General features: G+C 36.7%; 1 pseudogene; it reads right to left on the bottom strand.

Moving 5' to 3' along the window:
• Positions 1-23,070: 23,070 nt before the first annotated feature.
• LOC143437265 (bcl-2-like protein 2 pseudogene) lies at positions 23,071-23,670 on the bottom strand (annotated as a pseudogene).
• Between the last annotated feature and the right edge of the window lie 387 nt (positions 23,671-24,057).

A 24,057-nucleotide genomic window follows, 5' to 3' on the forward strand; every position in this document is an offset into this window, starting at 1 on the left:
CAAGATGGCTGCAATGATGATAGTAACCTTCTGTTGGCTCCCCACAAGCCAGCTGGTTTGTGGCTGAATACAGGACTTCAATCCTATATGTGGTGGTATAGGGTTTAATGTGTTAGAAAACGGCTTCTATAAAAAGCAAATGTAAAACCAGGAGCAGATGCTCAGGAAAAATGTATTGTTCATTTTATGAAAAACATATGTTATTCACATAGTAAATAAATGACAACTCCTATGTTAGAGATGATAGGTTCTAGTTAATCTTGTAGAGAAAGTTACAGAACACCAGTGGATGTGCCTTTGTGTTCTTGTAATTTCAGTACTTGATAAATGTCAGTAGAAGGCCATGGAAGTAGTAGAAAATTTAGACCCTATTTTGAAAATAGATGAAAAACAAGAAAACAAAGAAAATGTTCATGTCTTTAGTTTGGACAAGAATTATCCTTTGCTCAAACAAATATAATGTTTATGGTTTACCTTTCTAGTACTTAAGAGGGAAACAGTAAGTAACAGAGAATTTGTATTTTAAGCTTTCAAGTCGTATGCATTAACTTAAATTCTTTTATTCTTTAGAAATCACATAATTAAGAAAATAAAGAGAAAGAAAATAAAGGGACAGAAAATCAAGGGAAAGCAAATGAGGTGAGCATCTGAACTGTTTTACCTTATATGTATAAAAACCCTTGAGGTTCATCATAGTATATACAATATTTACCTACTATGTATATCTATGTGTGTGCATGGATGGATGTAGTGTATAGGTGAGATTATCTAGTTACACTGGCATAGTTTCTGGATAGGAGGGATAGGAAACCACAATTTCTAAAAAGGATTAGTAAGTTATTGTTTAATCAAATGGCTGGCAGAAAGTTGAAATTTCTGTAACATATTAGTTTTAAGTTCTATAGAACCTTCTTGTCTGTTCACTGTTTTTTATTACAGTGAGCTGCACAGCTCTCCTAAGGCAAGGGGGATGGACTACATCTTTCTCACCACTTTTATCCTTGCCAACCCCAGGGACTGTGTGTTACAAGATAATAGGATGGTTTACATTTATTAAAACAGGACAGTTTGAGTTTACTGTAACATGTTTTTATCTTAACTATTGTTGAAGAGTAAAAAAAAAAAAAGAATTTTACTAGTTTTTGTACTAAATATAGAAAAAAATTGCAGTTCATATAGGTGTTTGAAACTTGAAACTTTGCACGTGAAAATAATAGAAATCATATTTCTTTAATAAAGGTTAAGGAAAATAAATTTAACATAATAATTAAATCTTATTTTAATTTGGATACACCAGATTCATCAGTAAGGGAGAATTCAGGTTCTACACAAAAATATTGCATTGAGTCTTTCTTTCAAAAGCTGAAATTGATTCTTGTAGTTATGAAGGCAGGTGTGGAGAAGCTAAGTGAGTTCTAGTGCATAATGGATAGTCAATTCTTATATATTTATAGAAAAATTAAGTGTTGCAAGTCAACTCTATGTTTTCCACATATTAAATACATATTATGAAAGGAAATAATGTTAGCCTGAGTTCTTCATTTTTACTACTATGTAAATAATTTTAAATATTTTAAAATTTAATATTTTAAAATTTAAATATTTTAAATTTTAAAAAATTTAAATAACATAATAGTGCCTCCAGTAAAAACCAAAAAACCAAAAAACCAAAAAACCAAAAACAAAAACAAAAAAAAAACAAACAAAAAAAAACCAGGCATTGTCATGTTTTTTTCTTTCAGGTATAAAAAGGTAAGAAATTAAAAGCTACATTTTCTTTCTTTTTGTATATTAATGGCATTGCTGGGAGTCTTATGTGTTCAGTCTTTCTTTTACAACTAAGAAAGAAACTTTCCTCACAACTGTCCATGACTGCAGTTGCAGTTCTGGGTGGTCCATCTCTTCATGAACACAAGGCACACCTGTGGTGCACAGACAAAAAATTAAGCTGAAACTCAATTTTCTTTCTTCTAAATTATTAGTAAAGTATACTTTACCATTGCTGATGACTGGCATTGGCATTTATGTGTTGGGTAGACTGAGGCAGGCATTCATTGTGGGTCAGTGCTTAGAGCTACTGGGGTTGCATTCAAATACCCACGAGGCTGCTGCCAAAAACAGCCAGTGATCAGAGATGTTACTCAACAGACATTTTTCCTGAGAGACAATAAAGCTCAAATTACTGGGGCTCTCTCTCTCTCTCTCTCTCTCTCTCTCTCTCTCTCTCTCTCTCTCTCTCTCCATATTCTAAGATCAGAGAGATAAGACAAAGGTGCCCATTCTTTGCACTACTGCTAACTATAGTGCATGAAGCCTGAACTAGGCATTAAAAAGGGATGAAAATAAGGAAAGTCAAAGTTTCCCTGTTTACAAATGTTGTAAGTGAAAGAACTTAATGACTTTACCAAAATAACTCTCATAACCTTGGAAACAGAGGGATAGAAAATAAACACACAAATTCAGCAGCCTTGCTTTAGCTCCAGTAACAGATACACTGAACAAGAAGTCAGGATTCAAGTCAGTCTCATTCAGAAAAACCTTGAACAATAAAGACTAGGAATAAACATAACCAAGAAAATGAAGGACCTACCAATGAAGACTTTAAAACACTAAAGAAAGACACTGAGATCAGTAGAAAATAAACATGTTCTTATATTGACTGTACTGTTCACTAACAGCATTTTTCTTCTCAAATTCTTTCAATTTATGATGTTCCTAAAATGTGTGGCATAGTTTCTTTTGTCATTTTTTAAATAAATCAATTAATAGCTTCTTAGGTAGGCATTGCTTTGAGGTTCTCTAAAATGAGAGATTCTTGTCTCTTCATGCTGTACATTTATTTTTAATAAATTTTTAATTTATATAAATAAATTTATATAAATAAATATATTTATTCAAAAATAAAAAAACCTGTACAATGAAAATTTTAAAACACTGAAGGAAGACATTGAGGAAGCACTAGAAAATTAAAAGATCTCCCTTCTTCTTGGATTGGGAGATTAAGTGTTTTAAAAATGACCATTCATCCTAATTTTTCTGTAAAAGGGACCTCACACTCAACCCCATGCTCACTGTGGATCTGAGCTACAGCAAATTCCATCACTTGTTACTACTCAGGTCACATGCAGGAGCTTAGGCATCCAGAGGTGCAGTTGTTTTATTTCACCCCACTGTTTATTAAATCAGACACATAGATTGATATGCCTTAAGTAAACTTTCACCTTAATAATGAGATAAAATGGATTCTGACTAATTTCAAGAATCCGTGAACCAAAACATTTCAAAAGCAATGTGGCATTTTAAGAGTGAGCAAACTTTGGATTCAGTCTTCAATTCTGTTTATTTTAGCAATATATCCTTATAATCTTTGTAGGAATTATGTAACATTACTAAGGCTTAGATTTCTTATTCCTAAATATTCACTATTAACATAGTACCTGAGTTCTTAAAATCAGCATATTGGAAAGGTGTAGGATAATCTGAAGAGAGTGAACAAATAAAATGTCAATAGTCTTGTTAACAGCCAGAAATGATGGGATTTGCCTTAACTCTTGCATGATGGAGGCAGAAGTATGAGGATTGCTATGAATTGGAGACCCTCCTGGTCTATGTGAGAGTCTAGCTTTAGAAAAGAATTACAGTGAGGACAGAATATGCTTGATGTCAGCAAACAGTGATGTTTGTGGAACACTTTGGAAACTCAGCACTCACAGTTTCTTGAGGTTTTGTTGGAGTCATCTCCTGTAGTACCCTGAAGGGCTGCTGTGCCCTGGCTGAGACTTTCCATGTGCAAAGGAACATTCTGCAAAGTAACAATCTGCAGTTTTTCTAAGAACAAAACATCCTGTTGAAGGTTGATGCTCCAGAAAGGGAAAGTACACTTGACATCTTATTGCCCCCAGTTGAGTTCCTGTTTTTTCCTGAGTTTGTGGTTTTCCTTCCCTGGCTGGGTGTATATATTGAACCTGCTCAGTAAAGGCATTGGCATTCTCACATAATGGATGACCCAAATCTGAGGTTTTTTTTTTTTTTAATCCCCCAGGCCTATGCCTGAACTTGGTACCGTGGGCAGATTCTGAGCTGTCAATCTACACAGTTCTGTCTGATAGATGACAATTTCAGACTTTCCCAAGAAAGCAGGCAATATAGATAATGTCTGTTGCTTAAATGCACACTTTAAATATAGTGAAACACTTGTCACTTCCAATCTTAAAACTATGGGAATACTCTGAACATCAAAAGTAAAGCTTTCATCACACATTCAGACCTAGTAATCTTACTCCCCAGAACAGTACAGTTGCCAAAAGTTCAGAGATCTATAAATCTATGAGCTGGTGCTGTCCTCCCCTCCTCAGATCCCCAGGCCTTTCCCACACTCACCTTCTATCTCTGTGTAGCTACTATACTGTTGTGTATATATCATATACAAAAATATCCACATTTGATAATGATGCAACTGTTGTAAGTCTGACTTCATGGACTGTGAAGAAGCCATAGAGGCTGTGGGCTTAGATGATGACAGGGTTCCAGCTGGGTATAGACTCGCACAATCACATAGAAACTACCAGGACCACCTGTAGAACATTTCCTACAAAACAAATTTGAACTGTAAAAAAACTAATATTAATATTTTAATGGGTATTAAGGGAGAGAGTGAACATAGAGTTTTAAAAAAGGACAGTTTGGCCTCACATAGTCTTGGCGCAGGCTTAGAGAATTTGCCAAGTAAAGTTACATAGGAAATTATTTTAATGATACTGTAATACTTTGCCTGTTGTACCAAAGAACTACAATAGTGTGTTTATAACAGAGATCTCTCTTTTCTTGTCATCTTGTTTGTAGTTTATTGAATGCTTTGCTTCCAGCCCTAAAAACAACAACAACAAAAAAAAAAAACCCAAAAACAAAACAGTATTGGAGATTGAAAGAAACTAGCCTGTCAAATGCTGCTTTTGATTCTGACTTCAAAGATATTGAAAGTTTAGTAGAGAGAAAAAAGGTGGTGGCTTGCGCTGACCAAACTACCAAACATTCAAATCAAAGTGATCTTCAGGGATTTCTCTTCCTGTGACCTTCCCAGAGCTTGGACCAATTCAGTCTATTCCTTGATGTAAGTATTTTTATTTTATTCCATAAATGGAAGCTTATTTCTAAGATTTCTTTATATTTATTTTTTTATTTTTTTATATTTATATTTATTTTGTTATATTTATTTTTTTATATTCCAATATAACAGTTGGTTTCTTTTAAATAGATTTTGTAATTTGATTACCACTAACAAAGAATCTAGCTTCTAAGTAATTTTAATTAACGAGAATCTCCCAGGACCTACCAGCATCTATGTATTGATGTTCTGAATAACTAGCAGTTTCATTTCCTTCCCATTCTTATTTAAATTTTAACTTCAATTAAGGACTAAAGTATATAAAAATATTTTGCAATTTATATAATAACTTAATCTTTTTTTTTTGGTTTTTCAAGACAGGGTTTCTCTGTGTAGCCTTGGCTGTCCTGGAACTCACTCTGTAGACCAGGCTGGCCTCGAACTCAGAAATCTGCCTGCCTCTGCCTTCCAAGTGCTGGGATTAAAGGCATGCGCCACCACTGACCAGCTTATAATAACTTAATCTTAAATTCAACTAACACTATAGTATTCTCTGTTTCTATTGACGTTTGTCAATTCTACAGATTGTTTGTCTTTCTACAGATTGTGAATAAGATATTTTCATTGCAAAGCCGACATATAATCTTGGCTTAATACGATACTTTTTGCAGTGTAGAATGTAGCAATGTGGATTGCCCTGTCTTTGATATAGCCTGTAGCAATGTGGATTGCCCTGTCTTTGAGATAGCCAATGTTAGCAATTTGTTATGCTTATGTGCCCTCTGACTTGCACAGTCTGTCTTCCCTTGAGTTCTCAGGTTTTTTTCACAAATAAATTTTATTGGTTAAGCTTAGGTTTTGTGAGGTTTCACTTAAAGATTGACACATTTTGTTCTGTAATTGTTATCAGTTACTTAGTTTACTGTAAACAGTTTAAATCCACCTATATCAGGAATGTGCTGCATTTAAAAGTTTAAGAACTTGCAAAATAAATTTGCAGTGATTTAATCAGGATTTTGGTGAGTAGTGCATCAGATTATTTTTGTGGGTGTTACTCAGAGTTTGCATTGCTGTTGCCGGATACCTAAGAATGAATTTATTTTGGCCAAAGACTTTGCAAAAGATCAGTCCATAGTCACAGGGGCAGATCATACTGTGAGTTGAGGTCACATTCTGGAGGAGTTGACAGAGAGAGAACAGAGAATGAGGGAGGCCAGAAGACCTTGAAATTCGTGTTCCTGCCTCTTCCACTGATGCCATATGTCCTCCCACTACAGCGCATACAGCTGGTTTAACACGTGAACATGGGTGAGACATTTTATATTTATTATTTATTTTATTATTATTTTATATTCACACCATAGCCATGTATATTTGCTTCCGTGCATTCATAGAACATGAATTGAAAAACCATGATTAGAAAACCAAAACTTTTTTTTCAATTTAAGTACTTTATTGATATTTTGGCTCCCCCCAAAATTAATTTTCCGGTTGTAGATACCTACAATGTCAGGTTGTTCTTATTTCGGGTTTTTAGGGAAGTTTTGGTTTTTAGACAGGAATTTAACTATATAATTCAGACTTGACTGAAACTTGAAGCCAAGGCTGTCCTCAAACCTGAAATCCTCCTATTTCTGTATTCTGAGTGTTGGATTATGGGTATATACCATCATGCCCAATGATTTATCAGTAGTTTAATTTTGCTGGGTTTTTACCTGGATGTATCCAGTATGGAGAATTGTCTAGTGTCTGGCAGCCTGAGGCTCTTTATTACTCCTGTCCTCGGTGTCCCCAGTGTTGCTGAGCTTTCTTGACAACGTCCTCTGGCCATGGTGCGATGGCTTTTCTTGGTTGTCAACTGGATGCACCTAAGAAGAGGGACTCACGACCGAAAAAACAGCCTCTATCGAATTGGCCAATGGATGACCGACCCTCGGGTCTCAGTTATTGATGGGGATTGAGGGGGATCTCACCTGAAAATGAACATGGGCAAGAAAAAAAAGTGAGACCAAGCAAACGGAGAATTGTCAGGGTCTGATTTTAATGTGAAAGCAACTCTCAACTCATACAATTCCTAACAAGGAAATGGGGAGGGAGGACAATACGAGGAAAAAGGAGCATATCGAAGTCAGCCATACATTCCCAGAATCCACCTGGCTACCTCACCTTTACCTGGGAGAGGCTATGTCACCACCCATATAAAATAGGCAGAATCCCCTGATCTTACTATCTTCATCCATCTGGGGAGACATCCTGTGGTCTTTTCTCATATTGATGTCAACCACCCGGAGGGACATCCTGTGGTTTTTCTTGTTCTGGTACACTGCTGTTCCATTATCAGGAGCAGGCAGCAAGCTGCACTTAATGAACTGTCGGAGACTGCACTTCCTCAAGCAAATATCCGTGGAAAGGTTTCTACTAGTCTCTAGCAAATGGACATGTCTATGAGACATTTTCTTCCTTGCTAATTGTTGGAGGAGAACCAGGTCCACAGGAGGTTGTATAAGGAGTCTGGCTGAACAGAAGTAGGGAACAAACCAGTAAGCAGCATCCTTCCATGAGCTCTGCTTTAGCTCCTGCCTCTGGGTTCCTGCCTTGAGCTCTTCTCTAGGCATTGATAGATGATGGACTGTAAACTGTAGGCTAAAGTCAACCCTTTGCTCCCTAAGTTGTTTTGGTCAAGTGTTTATAACAGGAACAGGAACCAGACTTAAATAAGCAGCAAGCAGCCGTAGAGAAAACATTGGCTGTAATTTTAGAAATCCTGAGTTTCCAGCTTCCGCTTTCACTTGTGTCTCTTGACAGATTTTTTTAGCAATCCAGTGCTTTAAAACTGATGTTTTGGGAGGCAGAGTCAGGGGGATGATGGTGATGGAATAACTATCAATAATCAATGCTAATCAATAATCAATATATGTTAATCAGTAATTATCAATACTAATTGATACTCAATAGTGATCAATAATTGATGGCACAGGCCTTTAATTCCAGCACTTGGGAGGCAGAAGCAGGGGGATGACCGTGATGGAATAATGATCAATAATCAATACCGATCAATAATCAATAATCAATGAATGATAATCAATAATCATCAATACTAATTGATAACCGATAATGATCAATAATTGATGGCACACGCCTTTAATCCCAGCACTTGTGAGGCAGAGACAGGCGGATTTCTGAGTTCGAGGCCAGCCTGGTCTACAAAGTGAGTTCCAGGACAGCCAGGGCTACAGAGAGAAACTCTGTCTCGAAAAAGCAAAAAAAAAAAAAAAAAAAAAAAAAAAAAAAAAAAAAAGAAAAGAAAAAAGAAACCGATGTCTTTACTTCGTACAGATTCTTTAGCTGTCTTCAGAAGAAAGATTGGCCTAGGTTAGGTCCATCTATTTTACTAGCAGAAATTCTTTACTTTCTTTTTTTTCAGTCAGAAAAATGTTCACAAGCACGATATTGATCATATGTTTCCCTACCTCCAACTTCTCTTCAATCCTGTCCACCTCAATCACCACACATCTCCATGTTCTTTCGGTCTGAATGCACTCAGTCTTGCATGATCTCAGGACATAAGTAGGATCAAGCCTTGTTAGTATTGGGTGGGAGCTCTCTATATTTTTACATTTATATATATATATATATATATGTAATATAATGTAATATATGTAATATATGAATGTAATATCTGTAATATATATGTAATATGTATATAATATTCATATGTTTATATATATATTAACATATGAATATATATATATATATATATATATATATATATATATATATATATATATCTCCAGAGTACCTAGAGTAGTTTTCAAGTAGGGAACATGAGCCATACTAAGTCACGACAGGGGGATTCACCTCACTTGTTCCAAGAAAAGGTACAGTATTTTTAACTCTCTCAGTTTCATTCTCCCCTCTCTTTACTCTCAAATAGGCGTGTATACAAATATTAGTCTGTTTTCTTTGCTGAAGCATTATCACCGTTAGAATTAACCTAGGTGAGATCTGGAAAGCAATACTTAAAATATAATTTCATCTTTTGCAGTTGCTTCTTTATAGTGAATTGAAGATGTTGGGAAGGAAGTGGGGTTTTAGCACCAAGACTGAAGACTATTAACCAATGTATACATTTATATATGTGTATGCACATTCAGAAAATAAAATAATGAACATTAACCATCCAACAGCAGGTTGGATTTATAATATTAATAATATCAATAATATTGATATAATACAATAATACAATATAATAATATTAATATATAATATATTAATATATTATATTAATATATAATATAAATATTATATTACATTAATTATAGTATATATTACATAATATTATTATATTATATAATACATATTATATAATATACATACTCTAATCCTGATTATATATAATATAATATATTATATATTATATATTATATATAATAATATAATAATATTAATGTTATTAATTAATATTTTTAATCCATATCTCACATATGACATACTTGTACAGATTATGTCAGCAATAAAGTAAAACATTTATTTGGGTACCTTTCATGTTTTAAAAGCAAAGACGTAATGTTGTATTTTACAAACATGAATTTTCTTTTAGAAAAATATCCAGTAGGTTTAGTGTTCAGAGTTTTTCTATTGGTTGTTTTGAGTATTTTCTTCAACTGATTTCATAGATTAAGTAATTGCATGTATTTTTATTCCATGAGATGTATATGTTGCATCCATATATACAGTCTTAGAAAGATAGAAGAAAACATGCCTGAGGCTATTTATAAACACACTTATTAATCTTAGATATATTCAATTATGTTCATGGAGAAGAACAATCATTTCAGTTTAAGTCCTGTGTATAATCATAAATATTATCAACTGGTTTTGTTCTTAAGTTTACAACATACTGAATAGTATTAAGCTTGACTTTTTTCAACTGGTTTAAGAACCTTTAAATCAGAGGCAGTATTTTTATTTAAAGCATGTACACGACATGCTTTCAAAAGCTGATTAGATTAACCATAATAAATTTAACTTGTACTCTTATTGAACATTTAAAATAATAAACGATAGAAAACAATATTACAAAAAGCAAGGATTTTGATTTTCCCTGGTATTTATGTCTAAAGAAAGAAAGCAGAGTCCCATCTGCTTTCTTCTACCTCAGCTTCTCCGGGTTATTCTGAAGTCAATCTTACATCTATATTTTTTTTTCATTTATATCATTTGTCTCTAAGTGGAAATGTCTAGTGTCTATACACCTAGTGTTATTTACTATATTATCAGTGTTTACATTTCCCTGTCACAGAAGGGACTTGTTTCTGGACTTGAGGTACAAAGTCAAAAATTGAGGTAGAAAGTGAGGCAAATGCTTTATTTCATCACTGATTAATCAGCCTCTTGTAACTCTTTTTGGCCCAGGGTCTTATTATGTAACCCCAGCTAACCTAGAACTGGCTATGTAGACCAAGCTGACTGAACTCACAGATATGGACTCCAGATCCCCCTTCCAAGGGCTGAGATTAGATGTATACAGTACCAGTCCCAGCCGTAGTGCCTTTTAAATCTCAGGTTCTGTTGCATTTTTGTATTTGGTAATTGCGTGTTGCTCATTGTCTACTTAATAGATATGAATATAATTCACATTTTTAATTTTTAATTTAATTTTTAATTATAATTTTTAATGTAATTTTACATATGCTTCTTATATAATTTAAATTTTTACTTCTTAGCATATGTGATTTCTTTTTCCATTCCTTTAAGAGTCTCTTTTGTGTGAATTGCCTACTAATTATTTCAGCACTTTCCTTGTACAATTGCCCTTTCCAAAATATTGTTTACAGACACCTAGCTGTGAAGACATTTATTTGTTCATTTTGTAATACTTAATTACTAAACGTAAATTACTTAGGACATATTTATGTGCTTAGGAATATGCACACGGGCACACACAGAGGCACACGGCAACAATTAGATTCATTGAGGAAATGAATAAAAAGAAAAGAAGGGCAGTATATAGGAGGAAAGGAAAGGGGGAAGTGTAATTGTCGGAAAAAATTTAAAAAGGACAAAAAGAAAATGCAGCACTGTGCAGTACAAGCCCCTGTAGAGCTGCACTGATCCTCTAATAAGGAGCATAGGTCACTTCAACAGAGATTAGGAGTAGGTTGCAGGTAATATGCTGTTTTTAAAAACATAGTCTGTTAGTTTTCACTAATAAATTTGAAGAATCTTACATATATATTATATATATGTAATATATATGTATATATTATTGTACATATATTAATATATGTGTAATATATAATATATATGCATGTAATATATAATATATATGTGTATGTAATACATGTAATATATGTATGTAATATATGTAATGTATATGTGTAATATTTAATATATATGTATGTAATATATAATATACATGTGTATGTAATATATGTATATAATATATGTAATATATAATATATGTGTAATATTTAATATATATGTATGTAATATGTGTAATATATATGTAATATATAATATATATGTGTATGTGATATATATATGTGATATGTGTAATATATATGTGTATGTTATATATGTACGTGATATATGTAATATATAATATATATGTAATATGTGTAATATATGTATGTCATATATGTAATATATGTATGTAATATATGTGTAATTTATATAATATATGTAATATATGTATGTAATATATGTGTGATTTATATAATATATGTAATATATAATATGTATGTAATATATGCATGTAATATATGTAATATATATGTAATATATATGTAATACATAATCATAATATGTAATACTAAATCATGACGTGGGGATTCATCTAACTTGTTCCAAGAAAGTCAATGTAACAAAGGAAAGTAAACACTAAGAATCAGAGTTAGAGAGAAGGCAGAGCACATGCGATTATTGTCAGGAATTACACATTTATTTTGAATGATACATGTATGTTGAGCATGATCTTAGCATAGATGTGAGCTTGGCTGGGTATTAAATCTGACAATGTTGATCAGATCATAATGTGGTCAGGAAATGTCACAGCATTAGGAGAGTATTACAGGAGCAAGTAAAGATGGAGTTGCCTCAGATGAGAATTAGAATTGCTGAGAATGGTATGTCTTGTGAGATTTTTGAGCCTGAAATCTAAAAGGACTGGTTCATGTTAAAATGGTTGGAAAAGACTTCACATGTTACAGGTTTTCAGATTCAAAATTGTTTAACAGGAGTTTAGTTAGTGCTTTGTTAAATTTGCCTTAGAATAGATCTGAAGTGGAGATGTCCTGGTGCACAGGTAAAACTCGGCCATTCAGGAGAGAGGTCTGGTAGTGAACTATAGCTTTGATGGTTAGTGACATTTACATAATATTTAATAATAATAATAATTAAAAATAATAATTTAAAGCTGCAGGACTGGATGAGGTGGGCAGGGATGTTAGATCTTTCCTATATAATATTAAATAATAATAATAATTAAAAAAAATAATTTACAGCTGCAGGATGAGGAAAGCAGGGATGTTAGGTCTTTTCTTCAGTTCCTACCTCACCTTCACTGGATTTCAGTTGTTAGGATGTTCTTTCTGGTGCTAAAAATTTAGTTGAACTTTTTCTCAATGCTTTTAGAATCATTTCCCATCCATAAATTTTATATTTTGTCCTTTCCGTCCTCTCCTAATCTATTTTAATATAATAATCTTATACATTGCTTTCTGTTCTTGTTTTTTTGTTTTGTTTTGTTTTGTTTTTGTTGTTATTGTTGTTTGTTTTTTTGAGACAGGATTTCTCTGTGTAGTCCTGACTGTCCTGGAACTCACTCTGTAGACCAGGCTGGCCCCGAACTCAGAAATCCCCCTGCCTCTGCCCCCCGAGTGCTGGGATTAAAGGCGTGCACCATCAATTATTGATCATTATTGGTTATCAATTAGCATTGCTAATGATTGGTTACCATTTATTGATTATTGAATATTGACAGGCATTGATTATTGATTGTTATTCCATCACCGTCATCCCGCTGCCTCTGCCACCTGAGTGCTGGGATTAAAGGCGTGTGCCACCACTGCCCGGCGGCTTTAATACTTTAAACACTATCATGTCTTCACATTCTTCCCTCTTCTCCAATCGCCTTTAAACCTGCTAATCTAAATTGCTACCATTAGGAAAGCCCGCCCCCTCGCTGTCATCCTAAGTAAATACAGTAAAACAAGCTTCCATTTCTGTGGTCTGCTTAAAGCTGCCTTTCCTTCCTTCCTCCTTTTCCTCCCTCTCTCCTCTCTCTCTCTCTTCTCTCTTTTCTCCTCCTCTTCTTCAATTTATTTATTTTCATGTGTGTAAATGTTTTGCCCGAATGCATGCATGCATGTGCCTGGTGTCCACGGAGGTCAGAATAGTGGGCAGATTCCTAGCTAAGGGCTAAGCCAGAACTCTAGTGTCTGTCCTAAGCTTTTAAGTGGAAACTCCTGAGTTTTGGAGACCAGACAAGTTAACAATATAAAAATATCTATTATAAGATGATGTTATTAACAAACTTTCCAATGTACAGACACAGTTAACATTCCTTATATACCACCCCACTTTAATGCATTTGTGCACAGGAGTCATCGTAAACACAGAGACCTTCCCTGTAGAAAAGTCACAAGATTTGGAGTCCTTGGATGTAGGCCTTCATCTCTACAATCACTGCATGGGTTTATCCGGCCACTTCCAAAGAGCAAGGGTTACAAAGCATTGCTCTTAGGACTTGTCTGAGACCCTGCAATGCTTATGTATATTCTGAATTTACAAGCAGTGACTCAGGCTGGAGAGATGGCTCAGCAGTTAAGAACACCAACTGCTCTTTCAGAAGTCCTGAGTTCAATTCCCAGGAACCAGCAACCACATGGTAGCTCACAACCATCTGTAATGGAGTCTGGTGCCCTCTTCTGGTGTGTCTGAAGAGAGCAATTGTGGTGTACTCATATCAAATATATATTATATATATTATACATTATTATATATTATATATTTCAAACCTTTAAGAAAAAAGAAGTGACTCTAGCCTCTTAAGACCAGTCTGTGGCAGACCCATCTTCCAATATTCTGCAACACTACAGTATTCCATTGAATATTGTTGAAAATGCTGGTCTGTGGCACAAGTAAATTTGGTAAGTATTTTTACATCCTCTCATTGCATTGAAACAATCATCTCTCATTGAAACAACCCATTGAGAGACTTTCTTCTGTTACCCTCAAGCTGAGTCTGAGAGCAACAGCATAGGTCACCTAAAGTCAGAAAGTACTGGAGTGAGGGCAGAGCCAATAGTTAGGGTGACTGTGGGAAAATTTTGTTCAAACTGACATACTGTTGATGGAAGGGCTCTAAAATTCACGGTGTGGCTGTGAACTTAGAGTGCTTGGTAGGGGGATGCCGCCGCGGTTTACATGTGATGGCCAGAGGGCAAGCTGCAGATGTCAGTTGACCTTCTACCCTGTGGAACCTAGGAATTGGTGAAATCCAGTTCATCCAGGTCATTGGCAACAGATGCTTCATTTATCTCTCACCAGACCTTAGTTTTGAAATATTTATTGTCCCCCCCCCAGTAGAATTTTACTGTATTGTCATATAAAATCTATTTTCAAAAATGAACCTTTGAGCTGGACAGTGGTGGTTCAAGCCTTTAATCCCAGCACTTGGGAGGCAGAGTGTCAGAACACTGAGACTAATACCTGATGTGATCTGGCAGGTACATGCTGGAACAAATACCAGAGCCCAGTTCTGCCAATACTCTTGTTTTTCCATTTTGAGTCTGGGAAGAAAAAGTTATTTTAGAAAGAAATATATGGTACTCTGGTACATCTTCACCTGCATCCCACAGGTTGGGTCAAGGGATATTTGTATAAACAGTGCCCATTTCTGAAGGAGTTGATGTGAGTGTAAAATAAAGTAAGAAATAACTGTATCTGTCTTGGTACCGGATTCATAGCAGTTTATTCAATCAATGATGATTAAGTCTTGACTGGAGGGGTCTATGAAACACAATGGAGATGAAATAAGAAAGACACCAAGTTCTGAAATTACAGCCTTAGGAAACCACTGTTGGTTACCCCAGAGCTAGAACAGCCTGTCTGGATTGAGGCTCAGCCCAGTGGACTTGATGGATGGGCAAGACTGTTCTATGAAGAGAAAGGGGGTAGAAAATTCTAGGCAAAGCTGAGCAAAAGCTCTGAGTAGTGAATATGTGGCCAGCATGTGCTGTATTCCATCACTACAGGGCATATTCTAGAGACACACTGCCTGGTTTGGGATCACAACTCTACTGCTTTACATCTGAAATCTTATGTGGTTCTTTGTTCCTCCACTTTCTCAACAGAAAAAAAAAATAGTACGACAATAGTAGTTGCTCTTACAGTTGTTGTAAGGCTTGATTGACACATCCAAAACACCAGAGCTTACAATAATAGCTGATGAGAGAAAAGACATGAAATAACGCTGCTGTGAACACAGCAGTAAACACTTCTGACCATGATGGTAGAGAAGGATGGGAGTACAGCAACTACATTTGGCAATTGTGGTGTCTTTATCTGCCTCAACTGCAAAAGAAACCATCTAAGTTGAGTGACAGATCCTGGTGTTGAGTAGGCAGTCACCCACTTCCTGGATGAATAAGCAGCTAAGACAAACTTGGGAGCATAGGACAAAATGGCGGTGGCAGGGGCATGGGGCACATGGCAAAGTCTGCCTCATCCCTTGGTTTCCTTCCATATATAGCATCCTGTTCCAAAATGATTCTTTTTTCATTTATCCTATTTTACTTTCTACATGAAGCTTTAAGATAGACTTTGGGGCAAGATTAACTATTTCATGCCATTTATGGGTCCTTTTCTCTTTCTTTCTCTTTTTATAGGAAAGAACAACTGGAAGCAGCAGCCAGGTACATTTTTTAAATTACGAATACCCTCCCCATTTCACCATTGTTTTGCGGGGAGGATTCAGTCCTGCATGGTGGAAAGCTGCTAGGTAGCCATTTTGATCACATGTTAGTCTTTGGGTCTTACTCTGTTGCTGACCTCCAATTCCTCTGTCATTTTCATGTGAATTTAGTCAAGGACAACTTTATATGAATAATAGAAACAGCTATGATGTACTGAATGTCTATCTCCTCAGAGCTAAGCTCCATAAAGGTTATCACAGCTGATCTGCACAGACATCATGTAAGAGAAGTCCTAGTATCCTCCTTTGTGTATAAGGAGACCAAGGCTCAAAATGGTTCCTCTACCCCTTCTAAATTCTCACAGGAATTAAGTAGCAAAATGAAAAATCAAAGTCAGACCTGAATGTTAAAAGAATGTTTACCGTTGTATATTTTTCTGTTTGTTCACTGGGCTCCTAGATGGCATTTCTGAAAGCAAATCCCGACGGCAATTTATGATCCCCATACACCTGAGGCTTTTCAATAAATCATAAACACTGCAGACTGCTGCAGAGGCAAGAAGAGGTTCAGGCTTGTGTATGACTACTTTTCTCAGCTTCCCATCCTGATGTCAAAGGTGCCCAAGGTCTGGACCCTATTCTAGTTTATAATGCAAGATGGATGATTCATTTTGACAAAATAGTGTGAGATGATAAGAGGTGACAGCATACAGCTAAGAACAGTATTGATTTAAACTTATGGAGTGTTTTCTGGAAGTTTCCATGTAGCATTGTTGGATTAGAGCTGATACACACACACACACACAGACACACATACACACACACAAATACACACATACACACACAAACACACACACACACACTTTTCTGAAGTGGACTATAGTTGCAAGTAACTGAAACCATGGATAAGTGTATTAAATATTACTCCAAATATGCCTTAAAATTTCTGATTCTGGTTCAATTGGTAACCAAACTAAACTCTGCACCTCTGCAAGAGCAGCAAGCACTCTTAACAATTGTGCCATCTCTTTATCCCCAGCTTATTCTGAAAGTAGAACTTAATAGATCCCTTGCCCTTTTCCCTAAATAACAAATAAAACAACTCAAGTGTTAGACACTCCAGAGGTTACCTCACCAAGTAATACTGAGATTGTCTAAGTGAAATTGCCTTTTACTGGTTAACTGATTGCTAATTCTAATGGCTAATTTAGATGGCTTTTTTCTGCAGGTACCCTTGCATGCCAGCAGAGGGCATCAGATCCATTTGTCACGAGCCACCATGTCTTTGCTGGGACTTGAACCCTGGTTTTCTGAGCCATCTCACCACTATCTGTTTACTGGTTAACTGGCCAAAAAGCAAGGACTTAAAAATTGGATCAACTACTTAATCAAAAAATAGTTGAACAAGTGACATGGCAAGACCACATTTTTGTGAGGAATGGGTTGCAGAGTGCTTTCTACATGATCCTGAATCATTTAGGTTTGGGCTCCTCTGGAATGTTCCACTATTTTTATGTTATGTATCCTTGACAACCCCTCATCCCATCCCCCCTCCCCCCCCCCAACTCCTCACTCCCCTGGTTTATGGTTTTCACTTTTTAAAAAACCCCTCAGCTTGCTGGTCTTTTGTCAATCTCTACTCCTGCAAGAGTGAGCTGTTTGACTGTTGGTTGCCAACTCTCCCCCCTAATAAACCTCTGCTGATTACATCCAGGTATGGTGTCTTGTGAGTTTTGTGGGTGGCCTTTACTTCCCGAGACTGGAGTAAGGATCTCCAAAGTTTGGGGGTCTTCATTCCTAACACTAATCTCTGTTATTCATGTTTTATTTCTCAAAATATAATGCATGTTCCTAACCACAAAAGAACAAATGGCTGTGATAATGATGACCATACAACCTACATTCTGTATCATTTGACAAAAAGTAACAACAAGAAAAAAACAAACGTGATTGGGAGAGAAATGTAGCTGTAACTTGGCACAGGACTTTGTGGTTTTGACTTTTGGAAGCTATATAACTTTCTGGTTCAGGATGGGGCTGAGGCTGGGGTATTGCAGCTAAGCTTCTGAGTGTAATTTTGTGGCTCTGATTTATCAGTAGTGACTTGATTACAATAAATTCTTATCATTTACCTTGTCCTGTGGTTGAGTTGTGTTGGATCTCAGTGGACCCCATGATATAAAGGCTTTAGCACAGTATGTAACCACTGTCCAGTATGAATAGTTTCATAATGATGAAGACTCCAGAGGTGTGCAAAGGCTTCATTATACTAAACATGTCCATTAGGACTCTGTGGGTGTGTCCTGAGTCACAGAAGGTGTGTTTAAGACTCAAGGGTGTGACCTGAGACACAGGGGGATGTGTGTAAAACTCAGTGGGCGTGTCCTGAGTCACAGGGTGCATGTTTAGCACTCAGGCGGGAAGTCCAGAGTTACAGGGGGCAAGCTTAAGACTCAGGGGCATGTCCTGAGTCACAGAGGGTATGTTTAACATTGAGGGGGCAAGTCCTGAGTCACAGTGGGTATGCTTAAAACACAGAAGGTGTGTCCTGATACACAGGGGGTGTGCTTACTACTCAGGAGGTGTGTCGAGAGTCACAGGGGGCATGTCCTGAATCACAAAGGGGAAGCTTAAGAATCAGGGGGCGTGTCAAGAGTCACAGAGAGTTTGCTTAAGACTGGGGGGGGTGTGTCCTATGACATAGGGAGCCTGTTTAGAACTCTGTCCAGAGTCACTGGGGGTTTAAGACTCAGGGAGAATGTCCTGAGTCACAGGGAGCATGTTCAAGACTCTGGGGGCGTGTTTAAGACTCAGGAGGCGTGTTCTGTGTCACAGGGGGCTTGCTTAGACTCTAGCACATATTCTTTCACGATAATGAAGACTAGAGATTTGTGCAAAGGCTTGACGATAGATATTCAGTACACTCACAGGGTTTCTGTCTTAGTGTTTCCATTGCTATGAAGAGAAATCATGAAAAAGGCAACTTCTATAAAAGCAACATGATAATTGGGACTGGCTTACAGTTTCAGAGATTTAGTCCTTTTTCATCATAGCAGGAAGCATGGCAGGCATGAAAGAAAACATGATGCTGGTGAAGAAGCTGAGAGTTCTGCTTCTTGATCCAAAGGCAGCCAGGAAGAGACTGTCTGCCTGGGAGCTAGTAGGGGGGCCCATTCTGCACTGGGTGGAACTTCAAAGCCTTCAGTGATGCACTTCCTCCAAGGCCACATCTCATAATAACTTCCTCCCACTCCCTGAGCCAAGCATATTTATACTACCACATTCCACTACCTGGCCCCCATATGATTGTGCAAACACATGAGTGTATGGGGACCATATTTAAAAATAGCATAATACAAAATATGTGAGGTTCAAATTAAAAAGTCCTCATCATCTATAGAAGTCTCATAAATGTTAAAAGTCCAAAGTTCAAAGTCTCTTCTGAGATCATTCCAATCATGTAACTGTAATCTCCTATACGTTCATAAATATAGCACATAATATCCATCCAAATTCAGAGGATATAGGTCACCATTCTTAATCACCATTGTGAGGAAATACTGGGTCAAAATAAAACCAAAAGCCAGCAAGGCAATCTCCAAACTTTGCATCTCCATGTCTGATGTCAAAGCGTTCTTCAGATCTCCAACTCCTTCCTGCTTTGCTCACTGCAACACAATTCTTTCTCTTTGGCTGATTTTATTTCCTGAAAGTAGATTTTCTGAGCATATATCCCACAGCTCTGGAATCTAAAACTCTTGGGGTCTCCAAAGTAACTTCAAAATTACAGCTTCTTGTTCCAGTATCTGGGATCCACAAATGATCTTCTGCACTCCTCAAAAGAAGCTGGGTCTCGTCTCCACTTCTTCCCTCTATAGGACACTAGGTTCTGCTTGACTCCACTCCACTGCTGCTGCTGTTATTTCTGCTCATCCTATGGGACTGACATCTTCAACATGCTGAGTTCTTCTGTGACAGTCTTGACTGCATTCCTCTCATGCTCCCTTCATGGTGCCAAGCCTCAGCTGCACTGCATGAAACATTCATGCCTTAAAACCTGTGTCACCTGGGTGAGACTTACACAGGACTGAGTCAAGCTGCACCACAAGGGACAACCTTGGCTACCTCTGGAATACAACTTCTTTGTCCTCTCAGAACACTTAACAGAATATGTCACTTCAATGGTGCTGGTTTCTTCTTCATCCCCACTAATTTTCTAACTACAGCCAACCAGCATCAATGGTCTCAGTTGTCCCTTCTATTCTTTCCTCTAAAAGCAGAGCCACATGGACAAAGCTGCTGAGTTCCTCTGCCTGCTGGGGCCCAAACATCGCCCCTTCTATTACATCATCACCAGCTTTCTAGTTTTCAACAACTTCACTGCCTAAGCTCGGCTATCCTTGAACTTGCTCTGTAGATGAAACTTGGACTCAGATCTGCATGGCTCTGTCTTCTGAATGTTGAATAATATGTGTGTAACACTCTGCCCATATCTAAACTTTTCATTACCTAAACTTGTTCTGTACCAGGATGACTTGAATCAGACATCTGCTTGACGTTCATCTCCTGTTATTTAAGGTGTGTACCACCATGCCTGGACCTAAGTATATCCTATATCCTTGTAGATTTTAAATTGAAATCCCAATATAGTAATCACAATCCATCATTTCTCAATTTGACACATACTTGTATCTTCTTACGTCCAGATAAAAACAATAACCAGTTAATAATAATGCCTAACATTATACAGTTCTCATCTATACAACTTCACCTCCATATGTTTAGGTGAATGGAATCCTGCTATAATATCACCATTTCTTTAATGCCATTGTGTGTCTTTGATCATAGGATTTAGCTTCATTCAACTTCCTGGTGAGATTTTTTCTTTGAAGCTAACATTTCATATTTTTTCTAAGATTACTAAGCATGATCAAAACAATCACCATGAGAGTAAACACAGGCCAAAGGCTATGCTTGGCTTTCCTGAGACTTCCTTTGTCAATCCAGTTAACAAAATAAACCTCTTTATTTTCAGATGAGAGCAAAACACAGCAGCATTCTTCAGCAAAACATTATAAAAATTCTATGCAAAGTTCAAACCACCCTTAGGTCATATGTGTTCTACTAGGATGGCCCATGAAGTTCACTTAATGCATGTACAAATCCAAAGTCTAAAAATCCACATTGCTTCCAACAAAATCATGGTCAAGCCTACCAATAAGAATACTTAAGTCTGGGGTACCAACGTCTGTCTTAGAATTTCCATTGCTAAGAAGAGACACTGTGACCAAGGCAACTGTTTTAAAGGCAGACAGTTAATTCAGTCTGTATTACACTTTCAAATGTTTAGTCCATTGCCATCATAGCAGGCACAATGTCAGCATGCAGGCAGCCATGAAGCTGTAGGAGCTGAGAGTTCTGCATCTTCATGAGAAGGCATCCAAGAAGAGACTGTCTTCTAGCCAAGTGGTAGGAGGGTCTGTTTTGTACTGGCCTGAGCTCCAGAGACCACAACCATAGTAATTCACTTCTAAAAGGTAACATCTACTCCCACAAGGCACATCTCTCAATATTGCCACTTTTTAGGGTCAAGAATATTTAAATCACCACAGTTTACTTCAACTATGAATTCTTTCATGCATTTAAATGATTAGAACATGCAGAGGCTTTAACATGTTAATTACTTTCAGATGGTTTCTTTCTCATATGTGTTCATTTCTATATTCAGAAACCACTGTGGCATGTAAACGATTTCCTAACTTTAGAACAATCAAAAGGTTTCTGCTCAGTTTGTGTTCTTTTATGTCTTTGGAGACTACAGAGATATGCAGAGGCTTTACCACGTTTATTACATCTGTAAGGTTTCTCTAAAGCGTGTGTTCCTTTAAGTGTTTGGAGAGTACAGTGACACGCAAAGTCTTTATCACATTGACTACATTCATAAATTTCACTCTGCACATTTTCTTTTGTGTATTCAGAGATGACTGTGTCCTGGAAAGGCTTTACCTCATTCATGACATTCAGTTTCTCTCCAGTATGTGTTCTTTTATGTAATGGGTGATGACTTTGCAGTGCAAGGGCTTAGCACCTTGATGACACTGAGTCACTCTCTTGAATGTGTTCTATTATGTAGTCACAGATAAAAGTGAATTGTCAGTTTTTCCCCAGTGATTACATTAATGAGAATTCTCTCCAGTGTGATTTCTTTGTGTACGAGTAAAGAACTATGACATGCAAAGGCCTTACCATATTGTTAATATTCCATTAGGTTTTTAATCATAAAAACTTAACTATTCATAGGCCCGCTCCCACCCCATTTCTAACATAAATTTTTAGAAATTTTAAACTTCGAACGCTTTCATGTGGGCAAACAGGGATTTGGAAAGAACAATATTAGAATTGAGTGCCCTGAAGAAAGAAGAAAATAGAAAAAAAAGAAAAAGAAAAGAAAAAAGAAAGAGAAAAAAGAAAAAAAAAAGAAGAAAAATGAGAAAAAAGAAAGAGAAAAAAGAAAAAATAATAAAAAAAGAGAAAAAAGAAAAACAAAAAAGAAAGAAAAATAGGATAAAAAAGAAAAAAAGAAAAAAAGGAAAAAAGGAAAAGAAAAAGAAGAATAATCATAAAAACTTAACTATTCATATGCCTGCTCCCACCCCACTTCTAACATAAATTTTTAGAAATTATTTTATTTTATTTTTATTTTTTTGGTTTTTCTTTTTTTGTTTTTTTTTTTTTTTTTTTTTTTTGGTTTTTGTTTTTTGTTTTTTGTTTTTGTTTTTTTTTTTTTGAGACAGGGTTTCTCTGTATAGCCTTTGGCTGTCCTGGAACTCACTAGGTAGACCAGGCTCGCCTTGAACTCAGAAATCCGCCTGCCTCTGCCTCCCAAGTGCTGGGATTAAAGGCATGCACCACCACCGCCTGGCCAATTTTTAGAAAAGAAATTTTAAACTTCAGTATTATCATAACTTTCATTTTCCTGACCTAAAGTTCGATATTGATGGCATAACACTAAAATCTGAACAGCACTTACCCTTTCTCTAACAAAAGTTCACCAGCCCGGGTGAAGAAAAACCAATGTAAGAAAGACCCCTACAGATATCAGGGCCCCCAGTGTCACGGCCCCCGTCAGTATTGTCTTTACTGACATCCAGTTCCCTTCCTGTAGACACCATGTCTTTTTCAGGGCCTTGTTCCCATACAGGGCTGTGAACTCCGTCCAGCCGCCATTGTTGTGGATCCAGTCAGCCAGGTGTATTTCTAGATAGGCCACCATCCAATCCTGTATTTGCCTCACCAATGGCTCTAAGTTTTTGTCTATACTCTCAGCACACAGGGCCGCCCCAAAGACAAAGAATGCCACAAGACGGCCCCAATTGGGGCCTCCTTGGAATAGTTCCTCTGAAACCTGGATGAAGCATTGTTGGGCCGAGCCTGGGGTCACGTGTAGTTGAGCAACCAGGTCAGAGAGGGTGCGCCGGAAGCGGGTCTCAAATTCATCTCCAGCCGCCCGCATGGCTTGGTGTAGCGGGTCGGCTGTTGGGCCTTCTCCTGGGCCAGCTCCTCGGACATAACCCTTCTGCCTTAGCTTGTAGCCTACAAAGTCGGCCACTAGAGCCCGTGTATCTGGGGTTGAGGCTGGGGTCGTCATCAGGTGCGTTCAGCTGGGTTCCAAGTTTCCAGCTCAGTGATGTCAGACTGCGTTTCCTGCTTGGAACTGGTGCTCAGGCCTCTGGTCTCATATGTTGAGCCACCTCGAACGCTTTCATGTGGGCAAACAGGGATTTGGAAAGAACAATATTAGGATTGAGTGCCCTGAAGAAAAAAGAAAATAGAAAAAAAAAAAGAAAAACAAGAAAAAAAAGAAAGAGAAAAAAAGGAAAAAAGAATAAAAAGAAAGAAAAAAAAGAGAAAAAAAGAAAAAAGAAAAAAGAAAAGAAAAAAGAAAAAAAAGAAAAAGAAAAGGAGAAATAGAAAAAAAAGAAAAAAGAAAAGGAGAAATAGAAAAAAAAGAAAAAAGAAAAAGAAATAGAAAAAA

This window comes from Arvicanthis niloticus, chromosome Y (assembly GCF_011762505.2).
Source record: "Arvicanthis niloticus isolate mArvNil1 chromosome Y, mArvNil1.pat.X, whole genome shotgun sequence".
NCBI classification, from domain to species: Eukaryota; Metazoa; Chordata; class Mammalia; order Rodentia; family Muridae; genus Arvicanthis; species Arvicanthis niloticus.